Source organism: Lactuca virosa, chromosome 4, assembly GCF_052849685.1.
Source record: "Lactuca virosa cultivar CGN04683 chromosome 4, Lactuca_virosa_CGN04683_v6, whole genome shotgun sequence".
In the NCBI taxonomy this organism is placed as follows: Eukaryota; Viridiplantae; Streptophyta; class Magnoliopsida; order Asterales; family Asteraceae; genus Lactuca; species Lactuca virosa.
In genome coordinates, this window is record NC_136429.1 from 7489796 (window position 1) to 7502324 (window position 12529).

The following is a 12529-nucleotide window of genomic DNA, read 5'->3' on the forward strand; positions in this document are numbered from 1 at the left end:
CGCAGCCGTGAACGAGGCCGTGAACGGCTTCGGCCGTAATCAGGCTTCAGCCGTAAACTCTTCGAATATTATCTCCTCGAAAATTGAACCTTATCGCATTGGGGCACGTTCTCGGTTGTAAACTCTAGCCGACCTCAGACCGTAAACGAGGTTCACGGCCGTAAACCCTCGGACCGTGAACCTTCGCACATATATATATATATTTCCTTCATTTCTCACTTCTTCCAGCCAAGAACTCTCAAACTCTCTCAAGTATCATCAGCCAAGAACACGAAGAACAACCTCTCTCCTCAAGAACATGCAATAATCATCCTTGTTCATCTTATTCAAGTGTTATAACACTAATTCTTCACAAGATCTAACAGGTATAAATTCATGATCTTGTTATCACTTCAAGAACACCCTTCCATCTTCATTTACTAGGCTAAAATCCATTGATTTCACTAGTTTTCATGAAGAACGCGAAGAACACGTGAAGAACACAAAGAACAAGCACCTCAAAACCTTTGAATCTTCTTAGAATCTGGTCTAGGATCATCAAGTGTTCTTCATCCTTCAAGAACATTCTTGGCCGTAAACTCTCCTGGCCGTAAACCCATTGCAGCCTCCAATCTAGCTTCAAACACTTTAATTTGTAAGTTATACTTACAAATTAGTCCGGTTTCTAATCATTCCTATGATTATTTTAGCTAATTGGATGTATATATGCTATACAAATATATATAGGACTTGTTATGTTGCGGGATTTCACTCGTGGAACTAAACATCCTATACCAAATCATAATTTGAATCACCCTCCGAAAGGTGAGTTCATACCCCCGTATTTTCATAGTTTTTCCTGTTTTAAGGGGGGGGGGGGGGGGGAAATACAAGTCTAACACAAAGAATTTGTGTTATAAACAAATGGTTTCAAATATTTTATCAAAATGGATTTCAGATATCATCAATTGGTTTTCAAAGAGTGTGTTAAAATGACATCAAGTCACCAAAAGTATTTCAAAATATTAAACTTCTTTAAAATGTTTTTATAAACTTATATTTTTTCCCCATAAATCATATATAGATATATATATATATATATATATATATATATATATATATATATATATATATATATATATAAGATTTAAAAGGCTTAGGAGTGATAACCCACTTTGGTTCCTTTTCCTTGTTTGGATGTGGGATTATAAGTATCAGTTATTTGTCCGAGTGTCATTTAAATTTTACTTATATATATTTGTATATGTATATAAGTATAAAAGCTATTTCATTCAGTTCAAATACCCTTTGTAACATGTTGAGCAAAGGGTTGCATTCATGAACATTTAGTATCAATTCAGAAAGTACATATAAATTATAGTAGGTATAATTTATGATTCATAGAACACTAATTCATGATTCAAGTGTACTAAAGTACATTGTTTTACAAGAACAAAGGTTTAATTCAAAACTAATCAAGAGTATACACTTTTTACATACTAATTCAAGGGCATACTGCCAATCATTCATTTCAGAATGATTGGGTTTTTCATAACTATTATACATGTAACGTTTATATACTTTTTATGAGTCATTCGATTCAGGTTGTTTAATTCATTTAAACAATATACTTAAAGTCCTGACATTATAACCAGAATCACCAGTCGGGGATCGAAACAATGTGTGTATAGATGTATATTGGGATTGACAACCCCGCACTCAGACTGCTAGCTACAGTCAGGCATACACGCCTACTAGTGACAGTTGTTATCAACAGCTTTAACGCATTCATAGCGTTGGGTCAGGCCATCTAGTCAGTATGTTATAATAACTCATTAAAAATATATTAACAATATGTTAGTGTATAATTAACTAAACATAAGTACATTTTCAAAGTACTAGTTTTACAAGATACAATTTACAGTATTACACTACAGTTTACAATAACAGCTGGTGGACACAGGAACACTCACAGTTACAAGTTTTACATAAAGGAATACAAATACAGAACATTGGTTTACAAATAGAACGGTTTTATGAGATTAAAACTACTTTTTATATACAACAGAAAATATAGGATTTTCTGGAACAGTTTACATATTCAAGAAATAGAAATATACTTTCAAACTTAAATACTTATGCACTCACTCAACTTTATGTTGATACTCTCTTTTCAAATTACTTGTATTCTCAGGGAATCAGTAGACAGGTACTCCCCGAGCTTTTGAGAAGATGGAGCTATTTTGAGTCTTGTCTTCTTCTTTTGTATAACTATTTTGGTTTCAATATACAATGATGGAACACATGTAAATACTTATACTTTTTAAATACAATGGTTTCTTGTACTTTGATTACTATAATGCATGTGTTGTGATACTACAAATGAAGTCATCCACCCCCGGACGTTTCCGCCGTCTGGTTTGGGGGTGTGACAACGGCCCAACTACTGCTATGTCCAAATATTGGCCCAAATCGAGGCCCAATAACATAAAGCCCACTGTCTGAGCGTACCCTTCTGTACGCTGCACGTACTGCTTGAATGGCTTGTACGCTGCGCGTACTGGCGTGTACGCCCAACGTACTCTCCTGTTAAGCCATTTTCTCCAAAACTGCTTAATCCCTTAAGACACTACGTCCAAACTACAAATCTGAGTCCAATACTTCGTCCTGACCCATAAAGTCGATCACCCGATGGCTTGCAACCCACCAAATGAACCCAACTCTAAAAATAGCAATAAACTTCCATGAAAATGGCTAGATCTCATGCATGGCTACATAAAGACCTCAAAGCTTGCAACTTTACTGCTAAAGGGACACTTTGAGCTTCAAGGGTGGCAACCCTAAGCTCAAAAACGAAGTTGCATGAACAAGATCCATTCTTTGGACCTAAAAAGGTCCAAAGCTTCAAAACCCTAGATCTAAGCTTCTAAGAGGAAAGATAGGAGCTTTATACCTCCTTTAGGTGCCAAAAGATGAACTAGTTCCAGATCCTTGAGCTCAAGATACTCAAGTGCTTTTCCTCCAACATCTCTTCACTTCTTCGAAGCCTTTCTTCACAAAAATGAACTCAAAAAGGTCAAGCACACACAACAATGGAGTATGAGGCGAACTAGGGTTTTCTAAGGGTGAGGGACTGGTGAGGAGGCCAGAGGGGATACTATAATGGGGTATTTATATGTCTTAAACCCCAAAAATTAGGGTTTGGCATCTGCTTGTGTACGCTGGGCGTACCTCTTGGTACGCTGCGTGTACGCCCTCGAGTCCCTTAAATCCAATGTGCCACTACGCCCCGCGTACGCCCAACGTACGACTTATGGGCAGCCCAACTTCTTAGCCCATTTTGCTAAGGTTCACCCCAAAAGCTCCATCGTCCAAGTGTTAGCCCAAAACTAATATTAAGTTACATAATCTAAATAATACATCGAGAGACGAATGTTACAATTCACCCCCACTTGAATCAGACTTCGTCCTCGACGTCTGCTGCTGCCGAATCTGGAAACAACTCCGGGTAGTGCTCCCTCATCTCCTCCTCGGACTCCCAAGTCCACTCCGAACCCTTCCGGTGCTGCCACTGTACCTTCACTAACTCGACTCTCTTATTTCTCAGCTCCTTCATCTTGCGATCCAGGATCGACACTGGCTTCTCAATGTAATTCAGGCTGTCATCAACCTGAATGTCCTCCAAGGGTACAACCGATGTCTCATCTACTAAGAAGTTTCGAAGCTGAGAAACATGGAAAGTGATGTGGATCGGACTGAGCTCGGCTGGAAGATCCAATCGGTATGCCACCTTGCCCACCCGGGCTATGACCCTGAAGGGGCTCCCCATGGTGAACTGCTCGGCCTGATGAAACCCTGATCTAGCAGCTCCTGCAGCTGCATATACAACTCCGGCATCTCAGGAGGAGCCAACCGATATGGTGCCTTCCCTATCGGAGCCGCACCAGGGACCAGGTCAATCCGAAACTCAACCTGTCTCTCCAGAGGTATCCCAGGTAAATCCTTCGGGAATACGTCCGGGTACTCTCACACTACCGGTACGTCATCAACTGTCGCCTTATCCTTATCTCGGGTATCCATGACATAAGCGATGTATCCTGCGCAACACTGTTGTATGTGGCGCCTCGCTCTCTCTGCTGAACAGAAAGTCGGTCCGTGATGTGGCCTCTCGCCCTGGATCACTAATTCTCCCCCACTAGGAGTGCGAACCCTAACCAGCTGCTGCTCACAATCTATCACTGCCCCATTGAGGCTCAACCAATCCATACCCACTATAACCTTATTCCCTCGCAGGGGAATAGGAACCAGATCTACTGAAAACTGTTGATCGAATAACTGTAGCATACACCCTCTATGAACCCTCGCAACCCTGGCGGTCCTATCATCGACTATCTCTACATCAAGTGGGCAATCCAGCTCCCCCGGAGCTCTACTAAATCGCTTGCTAAATGCGAGCGACACAAAAGATCGGTAGCTCCCGAATCAAACAGTACCACAGCTGACATGCCGTTCACTAAGAACGATCCTATACATAAACACACATCATGAGTAATAATCAGAAATAATAAAGAGATAATGGAGAAGATACATACCCGTAACCACATCAGGGGCTGCACGTGCCTCCTCTGCTGTCAAATGGAAGGCTCTACTCTTCGCCGCTGGCGCCTCTGCCCGTCCCTGACGGCCGTCTGTAATCCTCAAAGTGGTAGGAGCGGGTGCCGCCACCTGTCCTGTTGATGCTAGACTCGGACACTGAGAATTCTTGTGTCCCCTCTGATTGCAATGAAAGTAAATCAGATCAGATGATGTAGTGGTGGTGGTAGTAGCGGTGCAATCCCTACTCATATGCCTAGTTCGGCCGCACGTGAAGTGTCACAACCAGGAATTCTGATACCTTGTAAAATCCTTAACAAAGATAACATTGTAGTTAAAGCTTGGAAAACATGTATGATGCTTGTTCAATGATCACAAAAATTCTATCAAATACTCTACACAAACATTCAAGTAGTCAACAAAAGATTGGAAACTCTAAAAATCCCGGTTCAAGTCCATTTTGGACTAGGATATTCTTATTGGGCCTAATGGACCAATAAGCTTCCAACTTGACTATTTTGGGCTTAGAACTCTTATATGGGCTCTAATTGGACCCACTTTCATTTATTTTAACATTTGGGCCATAATGGGCCTAGAATGAAATAAAATACCCTAATGGGCCGTAACAAATCTAATTAACCTAAATGGGCCATAAAACCCATTCTTTTTGACAAATTGGGCCGTAAGCCATCATAGGAGCCCAATGGGCCAAGAACCATCCTTTGTGGGCCACATAGAATTATAATTAAGCATGAAAGGCCCAAAATTTTCTTTCCTTCATCTTTCTTTCTCACCCTCGGCCCAACTTCACATAAAAAAAAAGAAAGGAGGATGGATGGATTAGGAATTTGACAACACATAATTACACATCATGTTTCAAGGCCATCACAAACATCTAAGAGCTATTATCCTCTATGTAATAGTGCTTAATCTCTCTCCTCTCCTCTCTTCTTATCACCCTCGGCCGAGAACCCCATAACACACAAATAATTTACGTCCAAACTCACTTATACTTCCATTCTATATCAAAGAAAACTCTCTCAATCATTTGTCATTTTCGTGGTTTTGGAGTGTGATTCCAAGAGCTTTTCAACAATTATCACCTACTTAGTAAGTTGCTATTGTATTTAAGTCATTGATTCCTATTATTAAGTTAAAAACACCTTCTTATATGGCTTCATTCCATAATCATGCTTCCTTAGAGTCATCTAAGGGCAAAATCATTCCAAAGGGCTTGCTAGGGCCGAAAATCACCTCACTTTCTTCCATTTCTTCTTCAAATCAAAAACAACAAGCAAAGGTGAGTTCATACCCCTCTCTTTTCGGTTTTCACAAGTTTTATGTGGGAGAATACAAGTAAAATGTGTAGATCTATGTGTATATGTATGTTATGTATGATTTCATGTATGTATGTGTGATTTTATGTGTTTATATGGTAAATATGTAACAAAAAGGGAAGAAATCTCGAGATCTATGACACAAAAGAGGAAACAAACATGATCTAATATGCTTTTATTAAACAAGTCAAGAAAAGTTGCTAGCTTAATTCATAATAAACAAAATGCAACATAAAACTCATTTTTGGGCTAAATTTGTCAAACAATTAAAAGTTGAGTTGAGAGTTGCCATCCACGGTTTTCTTAAGGACTAAAAGAGTCAAAACAGTAAAAATAAATGTTTTTATGAATATCATACTCTTTAAAGGGCTAGAAATGTAATTTGTAGCTTAATGGGCCAATTTTTGGGTTTTTCGGCCCATTGAGCCCAAAATTGCGAAAAACATAATTTTCAAGGGATTGAAATGATAAACTCCTCAAAACAGGGGGTAAAAAGGGTAAACAAAACCAATTCAGGGGTTAAAATGATTTATTTTCCAAACAAGGATAAAAAATGTAAACTTTTTGGATTTTGGGCCAAAATTGTAAAAGTTGCGAAAAGTTTGGGTTTTAACTGAAAAATTCCTTACTGGAAGGGCTGAAACTGCCAAAGAGTAAATTTGGAACTAAAATCATCATTTAAACAAGTCTATGGGTAAAAAATGTCAAGAAAATGGTTTAAGGGCCTAAAATGTTTCTTTTTCAAAATAAGGGACTAAAATTGTTATTTTCATTAAAGAAGGGCTGAAAAGGTCAAACCAACATTTTGAACCAATTATTTCGTTTTTAAGATATTTGAGTCAAAAATACCAAACTACAACTCTTGAAAATAGAAAGATGAATATACGTATAATTCCAAATATCGTTATAAACAACCGACCGGCCTCGTGCCGATACGAAGATAACAATCGTTAAATCAAACTTTCCAACGATTATACTATACCTAAAACAAGTAAATATCCAAATAGTTGGGCTCGAAAGATCCTAATCATGCTTATTGGGCCTTCGTGGCCCATTGACATGACTTTTCGGCCTAACACTAATAATAAATGTTTATTGGGCCTCCGGTGACCCAATTACATGTTTAAGGGACCCTCAATGGCATATATATGCTATTGGGCCTTGGTGGCCCATTATCATTGCTAGTAAGGTCCAAATTAAATCAAATATGAAATGGGCCAATGCGTCTTTCGTATAACCAACAGCCTTAAATAACTCACGTAATTAGCAGGACCTTGTAATCTTCTTCTCCTCGTTTGTTAGGCTTACCTTCAATTCAAGTAAACAAATACAGGTCGTTAATCAATAGTAATCAATTTCGTTTGGATTAAGTGAGAAATAACGGGCGACACCTCTAAGGGTCGTTCGTAGTCTGTAGTTATAATCAAAGTCTCCTGGAAGGAGAGCGAGAGTTTGTGTATAGATCTATACGGGGGTGACTCCCCCACACCTCAGCTGTTCGCTACAGTTATACTCGGCCAGTCTAGGGTGACAAAATCTTAAGATCAATTCCGGCGTACATTAGGATGCCAAGACAGACGAACTAGTCATTATTATGCATGGTTATAACGACTCACATAATTAAATAAATCCAATACTATCCGAGTAATCAAGGAAAAGTAATAAAATTCACTCGTGTAGCGGTATAACAATTTGAAAACAATTATATTTTATGTTATCGGAAAACATCGGGTTTTTCGAGGAAATCAGCACCACTCGCTTGTATTTTTCTATAACTATAATACAAAACTTCCCATTTATACACGTTTTGAAATCATTCATGCACCAACTTATGGATCTTCACACTTTGGTATAAACAATTGTCCTTTCAGAAAATATCGGATATTCTGGGTTTTATAAACTACACAAATCATTTTTATCACAACCCTGCTTATGAACTCACCAACATTTCATATGTTGACGTTTTTCAAAATAACTTGTATTCTCAGGTAACAGGTAAGCTGCAGGGTAATATCAAGTATGTTAGGATGTTATGTTTTGAAAACTCTCAAACAATTGATGCTATGGATATGTAATATTTAAACAATGTACTGGATGTGAACAATGTCAATCGTTATGTATTAATGCATGGTGAGGTTTATGTTGTGTTTCATGTATAATCATTGTGATGATATTCAATTTAAGTCACGAGAGCCCTCAGACGTTTCCGTCGTCTGGTTCGGGGGTGTGACATGAAGCAGCCGGAACTCCCTGCCTTGCACACCCCATCGTGCAACTTGCCGCATTTGCCACAACGGTTGCGGCTCTGCTGACCCCTAGACCTGTGGTCAGACACCTTGGGCTTCTTGCCCGAACTCTCCATGCCAGGCATCGCCTCTGGCTTCCTCTTCCTCTCCATCTCTAAATCAATCTATCTTTCACGAGTCTTCGCTATCATATCCTCCAGCGTCCTGCAGCTAGAGCGGCTCACAAACTGTCTGATATCGCTCCGCAACATCTCATGATATCGGGCTTTTTTCATCTCCTCGTCCGCCACATACTGCGGAACGAGAAGGGCCCTCTCCCTGAACTTGGCGGTAATCTCCGCCACTGTCTCATTCGTCTGTCGGAGATCCTGAAACTCCCTAGCAAGCTGCTGCACCTAAAAAACAAGTGCAAACTCGGCCCTGAACCTGGTCGTGAAATCACCCCAGGTCATCGCATCCAACACTGTATCATCACCAATAGCTCTCCCAACCTCCTCCCACCAGTCACGTGCCCTGTCCTTCAGAAGACAGGACGCAAGCCTAACCTTGTCCCCCTCGGGACATCTGCTGGTGCGGAATGCGTTGGCGACATCCACCAACCATATGGTACTCACAATGGGGTCCCGAGCCCCATGGTAGTCGGGAGCTCCACAAGCTCTAAACTCCCTGAAAGTCAATGTGCGCGATCCCATCATGACCGCTATCTCAGTGCGGAAAACACTCAACTTCTCATCCAGAAGCTCTAAAATACCCTCCTTTACTGATCCAAAATCACAGGAGTTTGATCGAGAATGCTGCGTGTGATCTCAAACGAAATAAACTCCCTCGTCTGCTCATCCATCTGCTCGGATCCAGAGCCCGAGCCTGATCCCTCAACTGAAGTGCCAGTCGGCCTAGGGCGTAAAACCACCATACTGAAAATACACCATAATAAACATCAGTATACTCATCAAATCTCGAGGGATCTAACATACTACAAGTTTCCTGGATTAATCTCAGCCCTCCTTGATTCGAGTACGGATCCTCTGCTTTCAGTAGTACGGGCCCATACTACCTTCCACATCTATCCGTACTTTCCTCAAGAACTGCCTTGACTCCACCAAGTCCCTTCTACTACTACTACTGTTGATCTCATACTAAACTCTTCCTAGGCTTGCCTTAGGGTAATCACCAACCCACTCTCCGCCATCAGCTGCATAAGAAGTCCCTGCTATCTCCCCCTAACTAGCTCGTGAATACTATTACATATCACTAAGACTAGATAATTCTTCGAATGAGAGGTCCTACCCTACAACGGTTGGACTCAAACAAGAGCTGCGCAATAGGGCTAGACCTAACCTTCTGAAATTATTTAATCCTCGCAATATGTAACGTAACATATTCATTTACTAGTTAGTAAAAGATAACTAAGGCTCTTAAAAGCACAAAGCAAGCAACATTCGAGCATCGAGTAAACATAATCAAGCATATCTCTCTCAGGCTGTCCTTGACTAATCTGTACTAGCATGCAGTTCATAAAGCTGAGATACATATAACAGTCACATAAGGCATCCTTCCTAGATCCTTAGTCTTAAACTAGCATGCAAATCTCATAAAGCTGATACACATACGATAGGCACATAAGGCATCCTTCCTAGATCCTTAGTCCTAAACTAGCATGCAATTCTCATAAAGCTGATAATCATAACATAACACAAACTTGTATGGGTAATTTGGGAGTACTTACTTGAGCTCGGCTGATTGCATGCACCACACCCTTTTCTCTTTTCAAAGTTCTTTTCTTTTTCAAAATTCTATTCTCAGTTCAAAATTATTTTTATAAAAATGATTTTCTTTTGAAAATTTTCATACAAAGTCCTTAGTTTGAGTCCAAACACACCCGAGAGTGTGCCCGAATCCCTCAAACCAAGGCTCTGATACCAACTTGAAACATCCCAAAAATACCGACCAAAAATTTCTTTTTTAAAAACATTATTAAACCATAAATATCATCGTCATCATATAAAATCATAAACCAAGTATATCAAAATATCGTAGTATCTGTCAACATATCATAAACTCATAACAAATATCAGAGTAAATATCCCAGGCTAGAAAACTATGGTGTGTGCCATGCGATCATCCCGAGCCCTTCCCTTTGCTAGCTGAAGTACATGAAACCAAAACTGAAAATTGTAAGCACGAAGCTTAGTGAGTTCCCCCAAACTACCACATACCATACACATAATCACATACTGGGCCTAGCCCACTGCATCGGGCCCCGCTCGACATCGGACAAATCCGGCATCGGGCCCCGCCCGGCATCGGACCGAGGTCCCACATAACTTGGGCCCCGCCCCTGCATCGCCCCCCCCCCCCCCCGACATTGGACCGAAGTACGGTATACATATCATATCAACAAGCATAACATAAACATAAACATAAACATAACATGAAAGCTAACATTCCTCGGGCTTGCCCCAACATCGGACCTAAATCCGGAACATATAATCTGACACATGCAAGAATCACAAATACATCAAGCATTCTAACTGCATCGGGCCCCGCTTGGCATCAGACCGGAGTCTGGAACGTAAAACCTACATCGGGCTAACCCCGACACATACAATCTTACATAAACGGGCCGACCTTGGTGCCTTAGACCCATTCGTATAGGAGAAAACTCACCTCTCAAACTGGATGTTGAACTCGTGTGTGAGGAATCTCTGCTGGCTGCTCCCACGACTCCCCGGCTAACTCTATACAATAATACTTAGTCAAAAACTGAGAATCCTTCTAAGGGTAAAATGACTGTTTTACCCCTTTTGATCTAACTTGGGCCATGACCTAGGCCCAATCCTTTCTAATCCTTCCAAACTTATTAAAGCCCATTAAAGTCTCCAAATGGCCCAATTTTCTAAATTGGACCCAACTCCTCAAATAGGCTTTCCTCTCAAGCCCAACTAATCCTTGGGCCCTTTACTGACTTCCGAAGGCCCATCACGACCCAACTACTGCTATGTCTAGAGCTTGGCCCAAACTGAGGCCCAATAACATAAAGCCCACTATCTGAGCGTACGCTGAGCGTACCCATCTGTACGCTGCGCGTACTGGCGTGTACGCCCAGCGTAGTCTCCTATTAAGCCATTTTCTCCAAAACTGCTTAACCCCTTAAGACACTACGTCCAAACTACATATCTGAGTCCAATACTTCGTCCTAACCCATAAAGTCGATCACTTGGTGGCTTGCAACCCACCAAATGAACCCAACTCTAAAAATAGCAATAAACTTCCATGAAAATGGCTAGATCTCATGCATGGCTACATAAAGACCTCAAAGCTTGCAACTTTACTGCTAAAGGGAAACTTTGAGCTTCAAGGGTGGCAACCCTAAGCTCAAAAACGAAGTTACATGAACAAGATCCATTCTTTGGACCTAAAAAGGTTCAAAGCTTCAAAACCCTAGATCTAAGCTTCTAAGAGGAAAGATAGGAGCTTTATACCTCCTTTGGGTGCCAAAAGATAAACTAGTTCTAGATCCTTGAGCTCAAGATACTCAAGTGCTTCTCCTCCAACTTCTCTTCACTTCTTCCAAGCCTTTCTTCACAAAAATGAACTCAAAAAGGTCAAGCACACACAACAATGGAGTATGAGGCGAACTAGGGTTTTCTGAGGGTGAGGGACTGGTGAGGAGGCCAAAGGGGAGGCTATAATGGGGTATTTATATGTCTTAAACCCTAAACATTAGGGTTTGGCATATGCCCGCGTACACTGGGCGTACCTCTTGGTACGCTGCGCGTACGCCCCTGAGTCCCCCGAATCCAATGTGCCACTACACCCCGCGTACGCCAGGTTACGCCCAGCGTACGACTTATGGGCAACCCAACTTCTTATCCCATTTTGCTAAGGTCCACCCCAAAAGGTCCATTGTCCAAGTGTTAGCCCAAAGCTAATATTAAGTTACATAATCTAAATAATACCTCGGGAGATGGATGTTACATTGAATGTGTTTGCTGCCAAATGAAGAGGGTTTACGGCGAAAGGGAGGTGTTTACGGTTCATAATGGGCCCCTTATTGAGTTTTCGCCCCTAAAGTCAAAAATGATGAAGGGTTATAGGATTTGAGGCAAAAGGGAAAAGAGTTTACGGTTTTGGCTTTCTAGAAGGGGTGTTTTCGGATTTGCTATTCATCTTTAGGGGTTTTCGGATTTGCTTTATCTCCAAAGCACGTGTTTACAGTTTGGTTTTGGGATTACATTCCCAAAACCGTAAACTACTTTGTACCCTTTTAAACCTTTAATTTCCTTAATTTTAGTTAAGTGTTGGACTTGTATTTGCTTGCATTAAACCTATTTTGCATTTATACTTATATATAGGTTAAATAACCATGCACAC